The sequence below is a fragment of the Anopheles merus genome, chromosome 3R (assembly GCF_017562075.2).
Source record: "Anopheles merus strain MAF chromosome 3R, AmerM5.1, whole genome shotgun sequence".
NCBI lineage: Eukaryota > Metazoa > Arthropoda > Insecta > Diptera > Culicidae > Anopheles > Anopheles merus.
Genome location: NC_054084.1, coordinates 32,450,180 through 32,470,009, shown reverse-complemented (window position 1 = coordinate 32,470,009; position 19,830 = coordinate 32,450,180). Strand labels below are relative to the sequence as shown.

At 42.7% G+C, this 19,830-nt stretch overlaps 1 long non-coding RNA gene across 1 annotated transcript; it reads left to right on the top strand.

Annotated features, from left to right (window-relative positions):
- The first annotated feature begins 46 nt into the window (after window positions 1–46).
- On the top strand, window positions 47–19,252 carry LOC121597379. Its single transcript, XR_006005407.1, has 3 exons — window positions 47–478; window positions 6,925–7,028; window positions 18,443–19,252. It is a non-coding gene; the product is annotated as an uncharacterized LOC121597379 (long non-coding RNA).
- Window positions 19,253–19,830: the final 578 nt, after the last annotated feature.

Sequence of the window (19,830 nt, the reverse complement as noted above, 5' to 3'; positions counted from 1 at the left end):
AAGAAGTAGGCGGTGACACACGATAGACTTCAGGGCACACCTGTCAGTTGCTACGCGCGTTTCAGCCGCTGTTGTAACGTTGGCTGCGTTGACCCGTCAATCATAGCAGGCCTTGGACAGTCTCGAACTCCACTCCCGATGCACGGGAAGGTGCTCCAAAGACCCAGACGTCCCAGAATTCGTCCTTCCGGTGAATCGAAATTCAATTTCCCTCTCAAGTTTTGTTGTTGCTCAATTCCGTCGCCTGCTTGCTTTGATGCGACTTCGGTTTCTTTTGCTTGTTGTTTGGACGAGCCGAGTACCTAAAATGTGTGTGTAGGATTCGGTTGTGTACTTGGAACCACTGGCCTACATATTCTGGGTTGCAAGCTTTTCCCTTGGAGCAAATTTAGCTGACGGGCGTCACGAAGCGGCGCCAGACATTTAAGGATAAGATACATAGAGAGAGAGAGAAAGAGAGCTGAAAAGAGAGGATAAGGTAAGGATAAAGGCTTCCTGTTCCACCCTCTAAATGCTACAGTTTGATCTTTGAAGCTTTGTGTGCAAACGGCAGGATCTTTTTTTTGCGTTGGGTAACTCGGGATAAAAAATAAAGCCATACCTTGTGTCCACTCGGTCTCGGTATGTCTCGGAGCGGATATTGAACTGTGAAGACATCCCAGGAAGTCGTGTCATGGGGATGTAGAGGTGTAGTATGTGTGTGTGTGTTTGTGAATGTCGTCGTGCGGAAAACAGCTTCCGGAAGAATACATAAAACATCCGGGCGCTACATTACCTATCAACCGAACCTGATTTGATGTTTGTGTTTGGGGTTTTTGCTTCCCCTTTTTTTTTTTTTGGAAGAGTTAAAGAAATGGCATTCTCCTGTTATTCTGGAGACCGCCTCTCTCCACTGCACTCCGTTACCGCTTGCTGTGTCCTCAGAAGGTCCTGCACCGCATGTGTTCTTCGAGAAATTGGAAACGAAGGCGAATTCGGCTATCGCAAGACTGATCGCCCGGTTGACAGGAGCACCTAAAAGCCACGACCTTCCCGTCTGCTGGCAGCAAGCGAGCAAGCAAAAACCCTCCTCTCCAATACCTCCAAGATAATGTCCTGACTGGAAAAAAAACCTTGATGCTAAAATGTGAGTCACCAAGCAACAAAAAAAGCCCCCAAGCAGCAAAACTACCAATCCAAATTCCTCACTTTGTACTCCGGAGGAGGGGCGGTTTTGTTGTTGTTGTTGGGGCGGTTGGGATATCATGTTTTTTGGATGTCCCTAACCCAATGGGGTGGCCTTTTCTTGGAACGTTTTAGTTTTCCGGATCACCATCTTCCCGACGCCTGCATGCTGCTGTGACCAAATACTCCTGGACACACTTTGAGTTGTTCAGACTTTGCTCGATAGAAATTTGGAAGACGCTGCGTGCAGAAAATCTCACAGTCTCCCCGGTACTGGGCCAGCTGTCCTGATTTTCAGCCCTCGATAGATTGGCCCTGTTGCCCCCTGCCACGTGAGTGGTCTGCTTTTTATTGCCCTTTTTATGTGGTATGTTAATATTATTTTATTCCACTCCCACCGCCGAATGAGCCGGAGGAAGATGTCGCCCGAGAACCGCCTTCTCTGAACACTGTGGGCTGTTGGTAGTTTTCAAATTGCGTCACAAACTGAGCTTCAGCTCCGAATAAAAGCACAAAAATCCGTAAATTCCTTTCCGCATTCTTTTACTTAACAGAGAGAACGAAGAGAGCTCCAGAAGGAGGATTTAACCTCCAACAAAGCGCTCATTTCGGTGGCTTTAACGATTTATCTGTTTGCCCATTTTGCCCTCCATCTTTTGCCGCGCCGGAACGCCGCTCCAGAAAACCAGTTACGCTTACGCACCCGCCAAAACTCCAAACAGCATCCTGAAGTGGGTGTGTACATCACCTGGAAATTATCCTCGCAAATCCTCGCACCGTGACGAAGCAGGGCAGAAGAAAGGGCGACAAGGGCGCCAAACAAAAACGCCGGCGAAAAGCGAATAAAAAGCCGGCCACAAGACGCACAAGACCGTTTTGCACAAGATTATTACACTCAGCGGCAGAAGAAGCCGGAACCGCGTTTTTCTCCTCGTGTGAAGGTTATTTTACGCTTTTTCTTTGGCAGATGATGATCCCCAGCACCATTCCTGCCGCCGGCCAGGCGTTCCTCTCGCAGACGCGTCCGGCAAAGGTTAATTTACGACACTTCACCTTCATTTTCGGGAGTTGTTGGCGGAGGAAAGTGCTGGCGGTTCCTTTTTGCTTGCCAGGAATTTCCTTCCTCGCAAATCGGAATCCGACTGCCATTTGATTTGATTGTGGTGGTGGTGGTAGTGATACGGTAAAAACGCGACCTTCTTCCTTCGCATTTGTCAGGGAAAGGAACTGCAAAAACAAAGCAAAAACCCACCGGAGCAAGGATCGTTAAAGGATTGAGTGTGATTTATTTAGTTTTTTGTTGTTGTCGTGGTTGGGGGAGCACTTTGTACCGGCTCGGTGGGTAGTTTTTGTTGATGGATATACTTAACGTTCTTGCCGTGCCGTGCCGTGCTTTGTACCTTTTGGAGTGTGTGTTTTTTTGTCGGTGCTGCTGAAACCAGGACAAGAACAATTGCGTTGCAATCTTTGTAACGCGCCGCTGCGCTGTGGATGGATGCAGGAGCGGCTTCAGTTTTTGTGCCCGAAGCGGGACACAGTTTAAACTGTGCTTACATTAGCTAATAGGTCAAGTTCGTCTCACTTAGCATGATTAACGGGCAGAAGAGTTTCAGGAGCACAAGCGGTTTACACTATCGCAAAAACGGTGCGCAAATGTTACAAGCAGCATCTTTACCGACATTACGTCAGACGAGGAAGACAAGGTTCGTAACATAAAAACCATGTCCACCGATGATGATGAGTTCATCTAGATGACAATCTGTCGCTCGTTAGCCTCGTGTCTAGCACGGTGAAGCACGGTGAAGGGTACAGAAAGGTCACCCATTTGCCAGACAGACAGCACCGGAAATAGCCGATAATCGTGCGGAGAATGCGCTTTAAACTAAGCCCACAAACCGTCGTGCTACCGATTGTCACAGTGTGTTGTGTTTTTTTTCGGTGGCAACATCTTTCACCTTTGACACATTTGACAACCACACGCGTGTTAACCCGGTTGACGTCGTAAAATTTCATCATTATTTTCCTTGCCACGTCAATCGCCAGCGCCCTGGTGTAGGGTTTTTCGTGCAGCAAAATTGGAGCACAGTGGATTCTGCCTGCTTAATGGTCCGGAAACGGAGCACTCCGTTCGAACGGATTGTGTAAAGTTTCGTTTGTTTTGTTTTCCTCGTTCACCGTTGATAAGGTGCTTATTTTGAAACAGAAACTTGGCCGTCGAAGATCATTTTTTTTGGGTGCAGGGGGGGTTTTAACATTTTTTCGCTATTTTGAGCGCCGCGTCTTGCTGTCTGGAATCGGCCGATAGATTGCGGTTCGTGTGTTATCAGTCAATTTTTCGTAATACGGGTTTTAATTAGTGAAGCACACAATCGCGCTTATTCAATTTAATGAATCAATTTGGGTCGAGAATGTTGGCTGAATGTTTGTTTGAATTCTGCATTTTATTTTTGAAAACTCGGACCTTGCCTGAGGTGCCCTGGAATTGCTACATTCATCTTGGAATGGAATTTTGAAAAAGACATTGAAGAATGAAGCGCATAGGCCGAATAAAGAATTTAAAATTAAAATCATGTAGGGTAAATGTACCTATAGTGGTGCTAGTACCAATAGTGGTGGTATTGCACTAAAATGTGGTTCATATGGCAAATTAAAAGTAATTAAGTTATTTACGTTAGTGTGAAATGTTCTTTAGCCTTTTACAAAGATTTAAAAAATGAAATGGGGCCATTCCGTTACTGAGTGACCGAAAAATCCATTATTTTGTGAAAGGTATCAACATTTTTCCAAAATCCTTAGGATTTCATAACTATACTCATATTTTTGTTAACGTTCTAAATGACCACATAACAACGCAATCATTAGTTTTTTAACATAATTGTTAACAAATGATATTATTTTATTCAAACTTGTTGGATTTTGACCATATTTATGCATTTTTAAGTGTTTTTTACCGTAGAGCCATTATAGGTACACAAAACAGGCATATTCCTATAGTGGTTATAGTTATAAAATCAATAAAAACAGGTCGTTTTAGATTTTTTCGAGAATATTTTTGACATTTCGTACTGTTTTCACTAAAATAAGCAACAAAGATGAGTTTTCTGTTAGTAATTTACCTAACAAATGCCGAAATTCGCTTATTCTACTGAGTGAAAAATCGACTTCCAATCAAGCAAACTCTTCTGGGTATGGGTTGAGGACAGCAGTACTTTAGTCAAGAGTTTCATCGATCATATTTATGCATTTTTTACGATCAAATTACGAAAGATATCATTATTATCGCAGTAAACCTTGCTATTCACACGAAAACAGCTTCAAAACTAAGTTACATTGATATTATATACTGTTTTGAGTATATAATACATCCTTGTTTACCACCACTATAGGAACACAATACGACGACTATAGGAACCATACCACCATTATAGGTACAACGAAGCAGTCACAAAAATATGTATTTTTTCGTAAATTTGATGTGCTTCCTGATGAAAATGATTGTGATTGCGAAGATAAAACATATTTCAATTGCTTTGTGTTAAAATATTCAGAAATTGTCCTTCCTGACACTTTAAATCCATTTAAACAAATCGGTACCTCTACAAATTGCACCACTATTGGTACATTTACCCTACGTCTTTTTTGCCGAGATACGACTGTATTTGGGATCGAATGCATGTCAGTAAGGTGTAGATCGAAAAAGTCGTACATCGAATATCTGTCAATATATAGTTTATATCCCAAGTTGAAGAGTCGAAATGTATGATATCGTGTATTTTATCTAAAATAATGTTCAATAATGTAATAATTTTATTCTTCTTCTTCTGCTATTTGGCGTAACGTCCTTAGCGGACATGCCGGCCTATACAGGTTTTCGAGACTTCATTCATTACCACGCAGCCGGATAGTCAATCCTTGCTACAGGGGGACGGTCCATTCTAGGCTTGAACCCATTACTTACTTACTTATCCGGCGGTACAACCGCGTTGCGGTCCTGGCCTGCCTCAGGAGTGTCCCAAACCGCTCCCGGTCTCGCGCCTTCGTCTGCCAGTCCGTTATCCCGGCCTTAAAAGCCTCCACGCCATCTTGTCACCTCAATTTGGGCCTACCACGCCTCCTCTGTCCTTGTGGACGGCCTAAAAAGACTTTACGGGCTGGGTCGTCCGTTTCCATGCGTACAACATGGCCAGCCCACCGGAGCCTGGCGAGCTTGATACGCTGTACAACAGTGAGGTCGCCGTACATCTCGTATAGCTCGTCATTTTAGCGGATCCTCCATTGTCCTTCCAAACATACGGGGCCAAATATCCTTCTGAGCATCTTCCTCTCGAACACGGCTAAGAGGGTTTCGTCTGATTTGGACAGTGTCCATGTCTCAGAGGCGTATGTGAGTACCGATACCAGCTTCGTCCGTCGCGACAGGTTCTTTAAGGTGAACTGATTTTTCAGGCTGTAGAATGAAGGCTTGAACCCCTTACGGGTATGTTATTGAGTCATTCGAGTTGACGACTGTACCATGGTACCGCCCTTGGATAATTTTATTACACAAGTCGTTTACACGATACAAGCTTGAGTAGTTGGGGAATCTTCAGAAATGTGATTGCAACGTTTATCTGTTGGAAATTTACCAAAAAATACATTAATTTGTTCTAAAAGACCGCATTCATCGGTCCCAATCAATGTCATCGTAGCTGCAAATTGACGTAACTTGAGGGTTGCCTGTATTTAATGTTCTTTCTATTACTTTAAATGTTTTGTAAAATATTGCTGTATGTTGATAATTTGATGATTCTACCTTTTTTTTATTCAGTTGAAATATTCTGCTCGATCGAGGGTTTGGTTGTCTTAAACGATTTCAACTATGTTTTTTTTTAAGTTTTTGCCATTTTAATGGCCATTCTTTTACTCAATTGTATTTATACTTCGAAGCCTCTAGATTATAACAAAAACTGACCCAGAAGGTATTTTACTCCTTAACATTAAATATATGCTGTTCTAACAAAACAAAATTAAACTTTAAGCTTAGTTTAGATTTTATCTGTTTGCTTTTCAACCTATCGTAGTTTGAATACCATTTTTCCAACTTTTGTCCTTCTTGGACGCTGCAATTCTCCCACTGTCCCGAATCAGCATGGTCAGCCAGGATCAAACGCAGCGTGGAAGGTAAAAATATCCCTTTTCCGCCATCAGGCGGTAAGGCAAATGGCCAATCGATATCACCATCTACAGCCACCACCACCGCACCTTCCACGTCTCACCTTGAACATTGACTAACCATTACCTTTTTCCCTCCTTCCTCTCGCGCATCCCCAGCACACTGCGTAGGCAAAACTGGACAAAGCGAAAACGTGATTCTTTACAAGGAAGCAGCGGTGAAACACGACCCCAGCCCAGCGCGTGCTCTTTCTCTCCTCCGCAACTCCATTTTCTATTGCGATTCGATTATTCCAGCCAGCATTTTCACATATTTTCCTCCCTCCCCCTCCCGGCGGCCAACTGTGCACGATAAAATTTATTAATATTAGTTCGAACCGTACACATTCCTCGCGCCGTCAGGTTTTGTTTCGGGATTGTTGTTTTTTTTTTTTGGCTTGGTCCATAGCAAAAGCCGACTTTCGATCCACGTGGACGTAGCGCTTTCCTTCCTTGTCCGTGAGGGAATGGGAAGTAAAGAATTTCCGACGCCCGGCGTGATTTCAATTTTTCCTGCATTTTCTTAACCCCTTTTCTCTCTCTACCTTTCTTTTCCTTTCTCACCCACAGCGAAAAGGCGAGTAGGTACTGGATTCTCTTCCGGTTCTGCAGATTATGGTGATGATGGAATCCGCTGGAATGCTACCGGTTTTCGGGCGGCTCAATGGCTTCAGGTATTTATTACGACGTTTTACTTACACAGCTCCCTTTACCCTTCACGTTCTGGATACGGGCAAGCAATAAGAAAACAATTGTACCTTGTTCTATTGTGTTCGATTGGCTCGAAACTACACAAATAGTTCTCTGTTGGGTTGGTTGTTGTACCTTCAGTGAAATACCGAATTCAGCGTGCTCTGGTGACTATTACACTGGTTAGAATCAATGTTTGTTGTGGTTCAAGGAAAAGGTACAAGGGTAATGGTGTTGTGGGGCACATTTTTGGGCCGCCTAATCCTGGATTACAGTGACTGCAATAGTAAGAGAGAACTAAGCCCAAATGTTATAATTATCAAACATGAACATCAATATAGGCCAAGGATGCCCTTTTACTGCCTTAATTCAATTTTTCTTTTCCAAAAAGCGATGCTTTTAAATAAATAATAACAAAACTTTGTGTTGAAAATGAACGAATGCTGTAAACTGTTTGGTGCCGTGACCAGGATTCATTCAAAACTCATATTTAAAGTAATCGAATGGATAACGATCTCGATCGCGCAACAAGATTGCAGTTCTACATCAAACAATCCAATTTCTTTAAACGAAAATTCTACATCACCCTGAACGGTCTATAATTTTATTTTTAATTAAATCCCAGTCACGGCACCATACACCTTAAAGTTCATTCATTCTCTGCGCCCATAAATAAAATTTCAATTTTGCGCCTCCCGTTTCGTAACGTTTTAAGCTAGCTTAAGCTTGTACTGGTGTACCATGGTGAGAAAAGTGCACGCCACTGTTTTTCGTACACGATGTTCTAAAGTGCAACACGAGAGAGAGAGAGAGAGAAAAGAGAGAAAGAGGGACACAGCAGCGCGAAAGACGACCAAGGTTCCCCCGAACGTTCTTCGCATGTTTTGATGCAATTGAAGCAATAATAAGGTAGAAATATATGTTTCTATCGAACCATGGCCGCTCGAGGGCACACCATTGTATAACGCCTTCCCCTTTCTGGTGTGGCGAGGTGGTGCGCTTGAACCACAACCACCCGAAACAACATCTCGCTCTCGGTAGCATTATGAGCGTGTGTATATGATTTGTGGTAACGAGCAGTTGCTCCCCTATTCGCCGTTTTAGAAAGCGATAGGAGAGCGAGCAGGCAGGGGTACTGAAAACCATCACACACCATCGTGATCGTGATTGGAATGTAAGTCATCGTAATGTGCCCTCCCCCCTCCCACCGTCTTGTTTTGAGATCCCTTTGGACGCCCCTTGCGACGAAAAAAAGCAAGAAAGAACGCGCCCCATTCAGCCAGCACGACGACAAGTCGCTTTGTCGCTGCGACGATGCTGAAAAACAGCAGCTCCCCCAACGCCCCATAGAACATGCTCGGTGTATACATTTCCAAACTGGATGGTCACACCAGGAAGAGGGCAAGCTCCCGAAAAACTAAACCCGCCTATTACACCATCAGCCGTCGTTCGCCGGCACTGGCACAATGGCGCACGGCGGACAAAATCACGGTCCCCCGCGTAACCGACCAAAAGAAGAAAGCCGACCGGCACGCACACCGGCACTCTTTCCTTTCCCACTCCGAAAAAATACAGACAGCTGGCAACGCGTTCCTGCACCGCCGAAACCATGGCCGATGGCGATTGCATTCAAATGAGCAAACGATTGCCTTCCCAAGTCTCCGCAAGTCGCCCCGCAGTTGGACCCACTGGTAATGGAACTTCCGGGATTTGTTTCATTGCTCGTTTCGTCGCTCGCTCTCGTTGATTTCCATTTGTGATCCACACGCCGGGACACACGGGACAGGGGTGCTTGGCTGGTTGAAGTAAGAATCCGTGCTTCGTTAGCGTCCCCTGCCCCTGAGAAACTGACCTCCGTGGGCGCCTGTGTCCCAGAAAGGTTTGTCGTTCTTGTGTTTTTTTTCTCGGAACAGCAAAGGTAAAACAGGCAATTTCCATACAAAACCGGGTTCGTGAGAAAAGCCAACACCAACACCAACGAGGAGGGAAGATGAATCGAAAATCGGGAAACCGAAAATGAAATTCAATCAAACCAGCTCACGCACGCACGCACCGGCTAGTGTGCGCCACGCTAGTACGTGCGACGTGTTCGGTGGGAAAGTGGTGGCCGAAATGGGCGACAAGGGTTATTTAAGGGTGTTTTTCCCCACCCCGGGGCGTTTCGGGGGGGGGGGGACATTAGCTTAAAAGGTGGGAAGGACAGAGAGGAGGGGCACATAATTGTGACGATTAGTATGCAATCTTGGGCGCGCGTAAGAGTGATGATTAGATAGAGGTTGCCACTGACTTTTTTCCCCGGTAAGAATCCGAGAGGAGGAGGTGTGAGGGATTCCATGGGATGGGAAGTCATTGGCTGATTGTGTATTGAAGCAATTGGGTCCTCGAATCACCATAAGAACCTGTTCCTTTATTGGGAACGATAATGTTGCTGGAGAAGATTGAAGTTAGATCTTGGCCGTGCGCTGTGCGGAATAACTTATGCCAGACACTAGTTGGTGCTTAAAGGGATCATTTGAACATTTTTATATTTACTTTTCTTTTATTTTATTTTTCAATTAAACTGAAAGCTGCATATTTTGACAGTTTGATGTGTCATTTAAATTCATTTACAATTGTGTTCATTAAATGATATGAAAATGTTAAAAAATATCAAAATATATATGTTGCTTATGAAAAATCGTCATAAGCCTAAATATTTAATTAAAAAGAAGTACGAATATATTTCTCAAAATTGAAATAAAAAATAAATAAATAAGTAAATAAATAAATAAATAAATAAATAAAAAAATTAAATGCATAAATAAATAAATGTATAAGTAAATAAATAAATAAATAAACAAATAAATGAACAAATAAATAAATTTATTGATTTGTTTAATTGTATAAGTGATTGGCCATCATTGATCTTATCGCTGATCTTATAAACTATTTAAGTTGTCTAGGGTAGCAATAATTAACACAAAGCATCACGGTAGAATATAGCATCAGCACAAAATAAATAACACAGAGTTTCACAACAAGAAATACAGGTTAACATAGGGAATTCCAGTCAAAAGAGTCATAGTGTGCATTAAAGTGAGTGATTTATAAATAAATAATAAATAAATAAATAAATAAATAAATAAATAATTAATTAATTAATTAAATAAACAAATAAAAAAAATAAATAAATAAATAATTTTAAATCATTATTTGATAATTTGTCTTAGTTTTTATGACTTTTATCGTTAATATGAGTCCACTCTGGCATCTATTCCTGGGGTACAGCTAGTATTACCACACCACCGACTAGTGTAAATCCTTCCCCACCGCTCACTCACGCTCAATCGGCACTAAGAACGCTCAATCGGATCAAAGACAAAATTAGGAGGAAGAATTATTACGCCCAAATTGAATGTCACCAAGGCACAAAATTATGGCCGGCTATACAAGATTATGAGATGTATTAATAATTATTTCGAATGTGATTATCCTTCCCTTAGCGAATAGCTAATAAACACATTACACTGACACTAATCCCTGCTGAGTTACAGCTTAATTGTCGGCATACGTGCACAGGCTCGCAGAGAGTACCAATACAGCAAGCCTATCAATCAATCTTTCGGGAGAAAAATGCAATAAAGGGTACATTTGGTGCGGGGCACTAATGGACCTTTCCCGATGCGATCGGAAGTTGTAAAACTGTTTTCGAAAAGCAAAGCTAGGAACAGGATCGCCATAAATTGCACACGGCAAACTTGCCGCGATACAAAACGAACGAAACGAACACGGCGCGCAATCCTCGGCCTAAATGGCAACGAGTCAAACTATTTATGAAGTTCTAGTGAAGAGAAAGAAGAACACGGTCGGAAGGCTGGAAAATCATCTCCGGAACGTTGAGCCAACTTTTCTGTGCCCGGGAAATGGAAACCTTTCATTTCATTCTCTTCGCTCTTTGTGTTGTACTCCTCTCTCTCTTTCTTTTGTTTTTTATCAACCCAAAGTTTCTGCTCATTCCGCACGAACAGGTTAATTTTAAGTCATTTGGAAAACTTTTCATGCCACTAGTAACTTCCTCCCTTCGGCAAAAGGTGGGCTGCGGGCGGTGGGCTAGGTGTAGCCCGCTGATCAGCGCAAAAATTGGAACAACATTTCCGGCTCACCGGAGACTGTGGCTCACCTAGGCGACACTTTCAGCCCAAAATGAGCAGTGCTGGCGGAGATAAAGTTTTGCAGCAAAATTCCATTCTTGACAATAAAAAAAAAAAACAAAAACTGGATCGCTTTCCGCCCACAAGCAACCGGCAAGCGCAACGAGCTGGCGTGGCTGCAACCATAGAGTTGAGTTGTTTAGCTCGGGGTTTGCGTTGGAACACAAAGTGTGCAAAACAATCAGAAACGGGGAAAGCAAAGGGGGTACAAAAGCGGGTACGAAAAATGTAACAAAAATGGCGATAAAAAAATGCTTAACTCAATTGTGCTTCCCTGGAACCAATAAATATTCTTTTCGATTCAGTTTTTTGTTCCTTCCCTGTGGATTGTTTTCCAATAGGTGTTTGGATGCATATTTTCAATCGAAAACTGCAGTTCAATTTTTCCTCCGATTCCGAAGCAGTAGCAACAACAACAGCAAAAAAATTGGAAGGAAAATAGGAAGTTATAAAGAATAAAGAAGGACGCTCCCAACGACTGCGGGCGAAACACTTTTGTTGCACGATAAAGTGAAGTGCGAGATGGACAAAACTTTTCCTATTTATAAATCGTTAACATCATATTTCAAAATAGATCGACTAGCAGCCCCAGCAGCACCAGCCCAGCAGCATCCGGGCAGCAAATCGGTGTATCGCTTCCGTGTCTAAGTCCTCCCCACACCAGCCGCCCATTCACTCACTCCCTCTCACATTCCAGTGCCCTACGGGGGATTCGGGTTTTTGCATCATCGTCGTCGTCGTCGTCGTCATCGTTTGCGTATTGCAACTTTTAATTATGTTGTGTAAAGTTTTTCTCTCCCTCTCCCCCCGTTCCTCAGTCGCGGGTACGGGTTTTACGGATGATGATTCGATGCGGTTTTCCGCCCTCACCCTATGCCCTTCTTGCTCGCTTACTGTTCGCCGTGCCGTATCCCGGAGTACGCTTTTTCCCGAGCGTTTGTAAAAGTTTACTCTTTATTGTGTACCGTGCAATTTCCATCCGTCCGGGCTACCGTAGGGAAACAAAACAAACCTCCCCAAAAAAAAAAAGAGAAAAAGAACTGCAAGAAACACAGAACGTTCATGCTTCATTCTGCTGGTCGCAAACTCACCCATTCCCGTTCGATTTGGGCGGAGTGGAGTGTTCCAATTTGGTAAATTTCGACAGCAAATGATTCAAACGTGCGGCATCGGTGTCGGTGGTGTGTGTGTGTGTGTGTGTGTGTGTGTGTGTGTGTGTGTGTGTGTGTGTGTGTGTGTGTGTGAGTGTGGAGCTGCAGAAGGCTTGCGAGATGCGTACGAGATGCACCGATTTGTGCCGGCCTTTTTCCCGGAGAGATTGTTCAATCGGGAAGGAAAGCGAGGAAAGTGGGGATAGAAGAAAGAATCGTTCCATTAGTTGTGAAAAGCAAATTTGTCCATATTGCAAACTGTGTTGTTTGGTTTTGTTGCAGAGCGTGTTTTGTGTTTTGGCTTGTGTAACGGGGACGGTTGCTAAAACTTGTGTAACTTGTATTGTTGAAGAATTGGAGAATGTTTAGAAACGGAATGGCTTATGTTTTCATTCTGTTTATTCGTTGTTGTGGAAAGATATAATATTTTTGACTGTTATTTCATTTATTATTGTTACTCTTTTTATCGATTGTGTAAGAATGTGTAATAGTTTTTCAATTATTTTCTTTTCTTTTTAGTGTTTTAGGTTTTATGAATTTATTTTCCTATTGTCTTATTTTGATACATACTCATTATTGTATTTTATCTTTTTGGTTCAATGATTTTGTGTTTTTTCCCCTATTCTACTTGTAGCATATTTAGTATTCTGTTTTCTCTTTGTGTGCTTTTCTGTTATGATTTTCTCTATATAGTGTTTTTATTGCAAATTTTGTATTCTATTTTCTCTTTTGTGTTAGTTTGTTATTTTCTCTTTTAGTTGTATTCTTTTTTGTGTTTTTTTTTTTAATTTTATTTTCTGTTTTACTACTATTTTCTTTGTTTTTTTGCTTTATATTTTATTTTCTGGTCTTCGACAAAAGTGTAAGTGCAAATTATACGTTTTATGGATTTTGTAATCAATTTTCTGCTTTGTGTTTTTCCTTATTCAATGTTTTTCTTGCTTATTTAGTTTTCTATTTTCTTTTTTTGTTGTATTTTCATTGTTGTTCTATTTTATTTTCTTTTCAACAAATTTTTTCGTTGGTTTCGTTCGCTTTATATTTCATTTTCTGGTCTTTGACAAAAGTGTAAGTGCAAATTGTACGTTTTATGGATTAATTGTGAATTTATATATTTATTATGTTTTTATCATGCTTTTTACTACTTTAGATTTCTTTATATCTTTCCCTTTATGTTACTATTCGTCTATTATTTATTTTTGCTTTTACTTTCGATCGAAATTATCAGCTTTATTTAAAAAAGTGTTATGCACTTCTATGAAATTAATGTTTTACTACCACCCGAAACCAGCTAGTTTCCGGTTCAACTTCTCATCGCTAACTTGACAAAACACTCTCCGACTTTCATAAAATCTCATTAATAAATCATTAAGAGCAAAAGTTTCAGCAACAGCAAATTGATTATGTTGCATAGCAAAATATAACTCGCCAGGCCAGCAGTAAAGCTGCACGCATAGACCAATTTATTAAACACAATTTGATTACACATCCCACAGCGGTGCGCGGGACGGAACGGAACGGGGGGGAATGCGTTGTAGTCACCGTTGGAGAGAATATGGCATCCCTTTAACGATGACTGTTTCCTACCGTGCAGGCCATCATGTACAACATCGCCCTCCCCCACGACGACAATTTTGCGGTAAAGCAGAGTGCAGCCAGGGGTTTTTACAGCAAAAAGTGACAAAAAAGTAGAAAACAAAACCATTCCACCCCACCGAAACGTAGCACAACAGCAGTGACACTCGAGAGCGATGGCTGTTGCTGGAAATAGGGCGATAGATGGCGCTGTTAAAAAGGAGTTGGGCGATAACTTTTCCGATAGTGTGGACCCGAACCGGGGCACCACCGAGAACGATGGTGACGCGAACGGGGCTAGAGCGGGAAATTAATTTCATATCGCACTGTGTGCCTGTGTGCCTGTGTGTGTGTGCGCGTAGAGACCACCCACGATTTTCACAACGGTGTCTGGTTTTAGCTTTCTTTTCTATTTTCTGCACCGCACAAGGGGTTGTCGTTTTTTTCTGTTTCTGTTTCATCGGTGGTGGTGGTTTTCGATGGTTCAAGCACAAGCCCGGTTTCGGGTTGGGAGCATTCCCTCTCTTTCGAGCTACCCCATCTCTATTGTTTTATAAGATAAATTCAAATAACGCTCCCCGCGCATCACTCTGTTAGCCGAATGCATCCGACCGAACTTCAGGGGCGAGCGATACAGACGCGATCCTCCTTCCCCGTTCATTCCTGCTCCAACTGCCAACCGGAAGCACTAGTTGCCAAAGTGCAGCCCCGGCAGAACCTTCTCACTCGCATCCTTTCTCGGCCATTTTTACCGATTTTCACTGCTGCTGGGTTCGTCGGACCAAGTCAACACGCCCGTCTGGGATGCAAGTCCGGCATCAGATTTTCACTGTTCCCCAAACACCACTCCAACGCCCTCCGAAATACCGAACCTCCATCGTCTGCGGGGTGGAGGCTGCCTTTTGTGTGTGTGAGTGCTGAGCTGCCTCTCTCCCTTTCCCTCTTCCATATCCTCGTGGACGCTGAAGTAGAACACTTACTTCCGGTTTCGGCTTCCGCAGCGTTTCGGGATAAGGAGGCGGACACAGAAGCGCTAGTTGCGCTCGCAATGCGGGCTGAAATTCTAAACTTTCCAGCACGGGAAAAACCCAGAGTGTGTAACCCTGGGTGACGGCGACGGTGCGAAACCGTGTACAAAGTTTCATCGACCGTGGAGGCCGAGTGGGATGAGTGGGGCAGGAGCCAATGCCACTGGCGGCCATATTCTTTCCATCCCGGCCATATCCTCCTAACGATCTTTCCCGGACGCCTCACGGTGACGATCCTTTTCGGTAGCTTTTTGTATGCAGCATCAGCATAAAACTCGCCAAAGGAAAGGTAGTTTCAACGTCCGTGTGTGCTGTGGTGTAGGAAGCTGTCTGCTATTTTGTGGGTATTTCGCTCTAGCGATGGATGGTTTTGCTGCTTTTTACTTCGGCTGCTTTTTTTGTTGTTGGATACTGCTCGAACCTGCCTATGCTACCTAGGTGCAAGCCGGTGACCGTGTGCATATGCAAATGTGGGTGGTTCCCGGTTCACGCGTAATCATATTTGGTGCCGGTGTAGTGTTCACACGGGCATGGAATTTCGCTTTCGCCCTATCGCACGAATATCGCGTGCGAAAGTTTTGTAGCGCACTGTGTAACGAAACTCCCTGCTCCAAAAGAGGGTGGGAGGGAGTGTCGCTTTTACCATCCGTTAACTGACTGCCGGGGGGGAGTGGAGCAGTACGCGGACGAAAAAGTACACTTTTTCCACAACCGACACACACACACACACACTCTCGTTCGCTCCCGGAAGCTAGCAAATCAGTTTCGACAAAACCACTTTCTTGCCTTTGGGAGCCCATTTTAGGCAGGGTGGATGGGTCTGGCGGTGGAGACGAAGGATGAGTCATAAAATATGGCATAATGAATAATGGTAGGCGAAAAAATATTTCAAATAATTCGCAAACCCCATCCCCGAACCCCCCCCCCCTCCCTCACAACCGTAGCCCGATTGAATATTCGGTACATCAGGAACGGGCACGGTAGGATGTTGGAAGGACAAATGTCTTTTTTCTAATGGATTTGGGTTTGTAGGAATATTTAACAAAAAAAACTTTTTATGTGTGTTTGATTATTGCAATAATTGAATACTTTTTTATGTAGAATATTTTCGAGCTACTGAACTTCAACCTTATGCATTAATCATTAAATTTGTAGTGTTTATAATGCATACGACAGATGACTGACTGTTCATTAATTTGTATGGGAAATTCTTCTTCTGCTTGTTCCTTTTCTTCTTCTTCTTCTTCTTCTTCTTCTTCTTCTTCTTCTTCTATTTCCTTTTTTCTGTTTCTTCTTACTATTCTTCTTCGAATGTCTTTTGTTTTTCTTTTGTCTTTTACTTTTTTGTATTTGTTTTTCTTTTTATTTTCATTTTATTGTTTTTTCATCTTCTTCTTTTACTTCTGCTTATTTTCTTCTGATTATTTTCTTTTGCTTATGTTCTTCTTTTTTTCATTGTTTTTCTTCTTAAGTTCCGTTTCATCTCCTTTCTCGTCTTTGTCATTCTTTTCTTTTCTTCCTTCTTCTTCTTCTTCTTCTTCTTCTTCTTCTTCTTCTTCTTCTTCTTCTTCTCCTTATTCTTCTTCTTCTTCTTATTCTTAGCCGCAAAACCGTTATCAGTCAAGATAGTAGAGGGGTTTAGCTATCAGTGACTTATTTTGACTATCCACAGACTTTGTTAACTATCCACAGACAAAAAGATTTTTTTTTCACTGCCAAAAAACATATCTGCCAGACAAAACTGAACATAACTGCTAGAATATAGATTAAAACTAAAAAAACTAGCGATGGGTTAAATAAAAAAAAAACGAAGATTGTTATGTCTGAGTTAACTCAACGACAATTACATGACCAGAAATATCCTTGTTTGGTTTTCATCAAGTCAACTATTTATAATATTCCTTTTTTAATGTAACCATATAACATATGACCACCATTCTACCTATTGTGCAATCCTTTCTGCCGTGCTGCAAATTCGCATATCGCCGGTTTTACCGCGTCGCAAAGTCCTACCTAAAAAAATCCTACCAAAGTATAGTAATACAACGATGAAAATGGGGAGTAAAAAATCCATGCAAATATCTACGTCGCGCGCGTGTTCGAATCGGATGCTGCCACTGCTGCTGCTGCTACTGCTGCTACCGACGTGTCCTGTTCCGATGAATTCGATGCGCTAAAATGCCATTCCGATGTGATCCGGCGCTTCCCTTGTCTCCCGGCTTCCATCCACTTGTGCAAGCCAGTCGCCCATCGGTCCGTCCGGATATTGTCACCGGATGTTGGACCACTCGGGCCGTGGACGGTGGAAGCGAAGCGAGTGGTCCAAAAGGTCGACCGGATTTCGGCATCGGTAGAGTGATGATGGATGTTGGTTTTTGGTTACACTTTTCATATGGCCTTTTTTGTTTTGTTTTTATTTCGGTTGTTGACGTTTCGATTTGTTTTCCCCGCTCCGTGTGGCGCTAAAATCCACTGCTGTCGCGGAGAGCCGCGCAGAGAGTGAGAGTATGGGGTGACAAATACATTAATGGCCTGGTGGATTATTAGTTGCCTGTTAGGTCTGGCATGCAGGAGAATGCTTTTTTTGGTATAGTTTATGTCATTTTTTTAAGTTATTGAAAACAGAACCTGGCGATGGATGCATATTTATGCGTCGCAATTGGTACTAAGAGAAAAATCTGGCTCACGTTTGCATTTATTACTTCTGTCAACACGGGGCTTTGCGGCGTTTTTTGTCTGATTCGTGTGGAAAGATATGAGGAAAGCCACCAGCCTCCTGCCGGTTTTAGTTATTTTACGAAACACAAAGTAACGAAAAAACATCCGACGTATTAAGTTAATTGATATTTGTAGTCAAACAAATTCGGGAAATGGAACTTCATGAGCAATGCTTTTGGTTTTCTGCTTCAGAATACCTTTTTTGGTTATTGTTTTTGTTGATGTTGATTTATATGTTTGAATTTTGAGCGATAATTTAAAGGTGGAATGTACATTGCAATACTTTTTCGATTATTGTAATAGCTATTTTAATTAATAAAGCTAGACTTGGTTCCACTGTTTAGTTTCTTCATCTTCACATGGTTATTACCATTACCATCATTTCCTTCAATTGTTAAGCCATTGTAATATTTATTGTTCCTGATTTCACATCTCCTCTCACTTGCACTTTTTAAGTTTTTTTTGAATTCGTTCATTGTAGGCTTTTATTTATTCTGTATATTTTCGTAGAGATTTAAATCTCTGCATTGTTTGTATTTTTCGAGTTTTTATACATTTTTAAATCAAGTTTCAAACAAATCTCTAATCATACCATGTTGTATCATATCTTTGTTTTGAAAATCAAAAGTCATTCTTAAACTTTCTTTACAATATCTTCTATCTGGAACTCCAATAATCCTGCAACAATGGCACCTTCTCATGTTGATCCTGATCCTGTATCCTGTATCTTCAACAGCTCATCATCACACGAAAACTGTCACCTTAACCTCTCACTCGAGTCTCTGTTTCATGAAATCCATGAAAAATACGGATCATCACTTCGTTAAACGAATGTCACCGGTTCGAAACGCACATTAACATAAGCTAATCCCCTGTACGGCACTGCACCTCAGCAGCTCATTATCTTCCAAATCGCTGCAACCTAATCCGCAACGCGCAATGAGTCAGGGACGGGAGCACTGCCAGCGCAAGTCAAGTAAACCAGAAGTGACTCATATTTACAAGGCCATTAGCTACCATGACGTGCAAACCCCGGGGCTGCGCCGACCATGACCCCTGGGGGGGACGGTTAAGACCGTTCCCCGGGTGCAGCTGCAACTCGTATGATGTCGATCTCTTGCGCGCCGATTCCATTTGACCTTCCCGTTTGGTGACTTCCGTGGTAAACAGTTTCCAATCATGATGCACCGCTGGTGCATTCTTCTGGTAAACAGCGGCTGCGTTCGAGGTCGGTTCGTTTCGCTACGCCCCTGCCCCGTCACAGCCCTCAATCACCAGAGGCGGCTTGCGTCAGCGAAATGTGTTCAAGTGCAAGGCGCCACCCGCAGTGTTTGTCAACGGCCCACCGGTCCCGGGGCGAAGCGAATGGAACGAAAGGTTATTTGATCTGTGTTGCTCCGTTTTTGTTTTTTGTTTTTGGCAGATGTTTGCGATGCTTTCAGGGTTGCTGGGTTCAAGCTCTTTGCTTTTGAAACAATGTGTGAATAGTTAAATTGTTGGTTTCTGTAAGAAAAGCCGTGGGTGGTAGAGAGACCCAAACAACAGCAGAAAACCAAGACGCCTATTAACATTTCCGTCTGCTCAAGATGGTCACGCGTTATAGTGTTTTGGTGCTTTTATTGAATTTTGCAGCTCATATTTTGAGGTTCTATTGCTCATCAGACAACTGGGAATCATGATGAAGGCATCTGCGTGGAAGCATTAAGCTAGCAAAATGGCTCAAATGGATTGGAAACTACCGGCAACAGAAGAATTTCGCCTTTACGTTTTGCCGTTCGCTTCGTGGTCGGTTTTTTCACCTTTCCAGTGGAAAGAGAATTCCACACAGCAAAACCCAACCTCTGCCGGATGGAAAAACAAACACACCAGGGTCTCGGCTGACTCGGCGAGAAGATGAAACAAAGTGCTCGCCACGAGAAGGTCGCCAGCACCCTCTTAAACCGCATCTCGACCTCTGTTTGGGTTTGTTTTTGTTTTTGCCTGTGTTTACCTCCCGGAATAGTTGCCGCTGGGCTGTGGCATGGACCCCACGCTCGGACTTCTCCGCAACATTGATACACTTCTAATAGACATTTAATAGTGTATTAAACGCTACACCTACCCTATGCCGTGTGCCGTACCGTT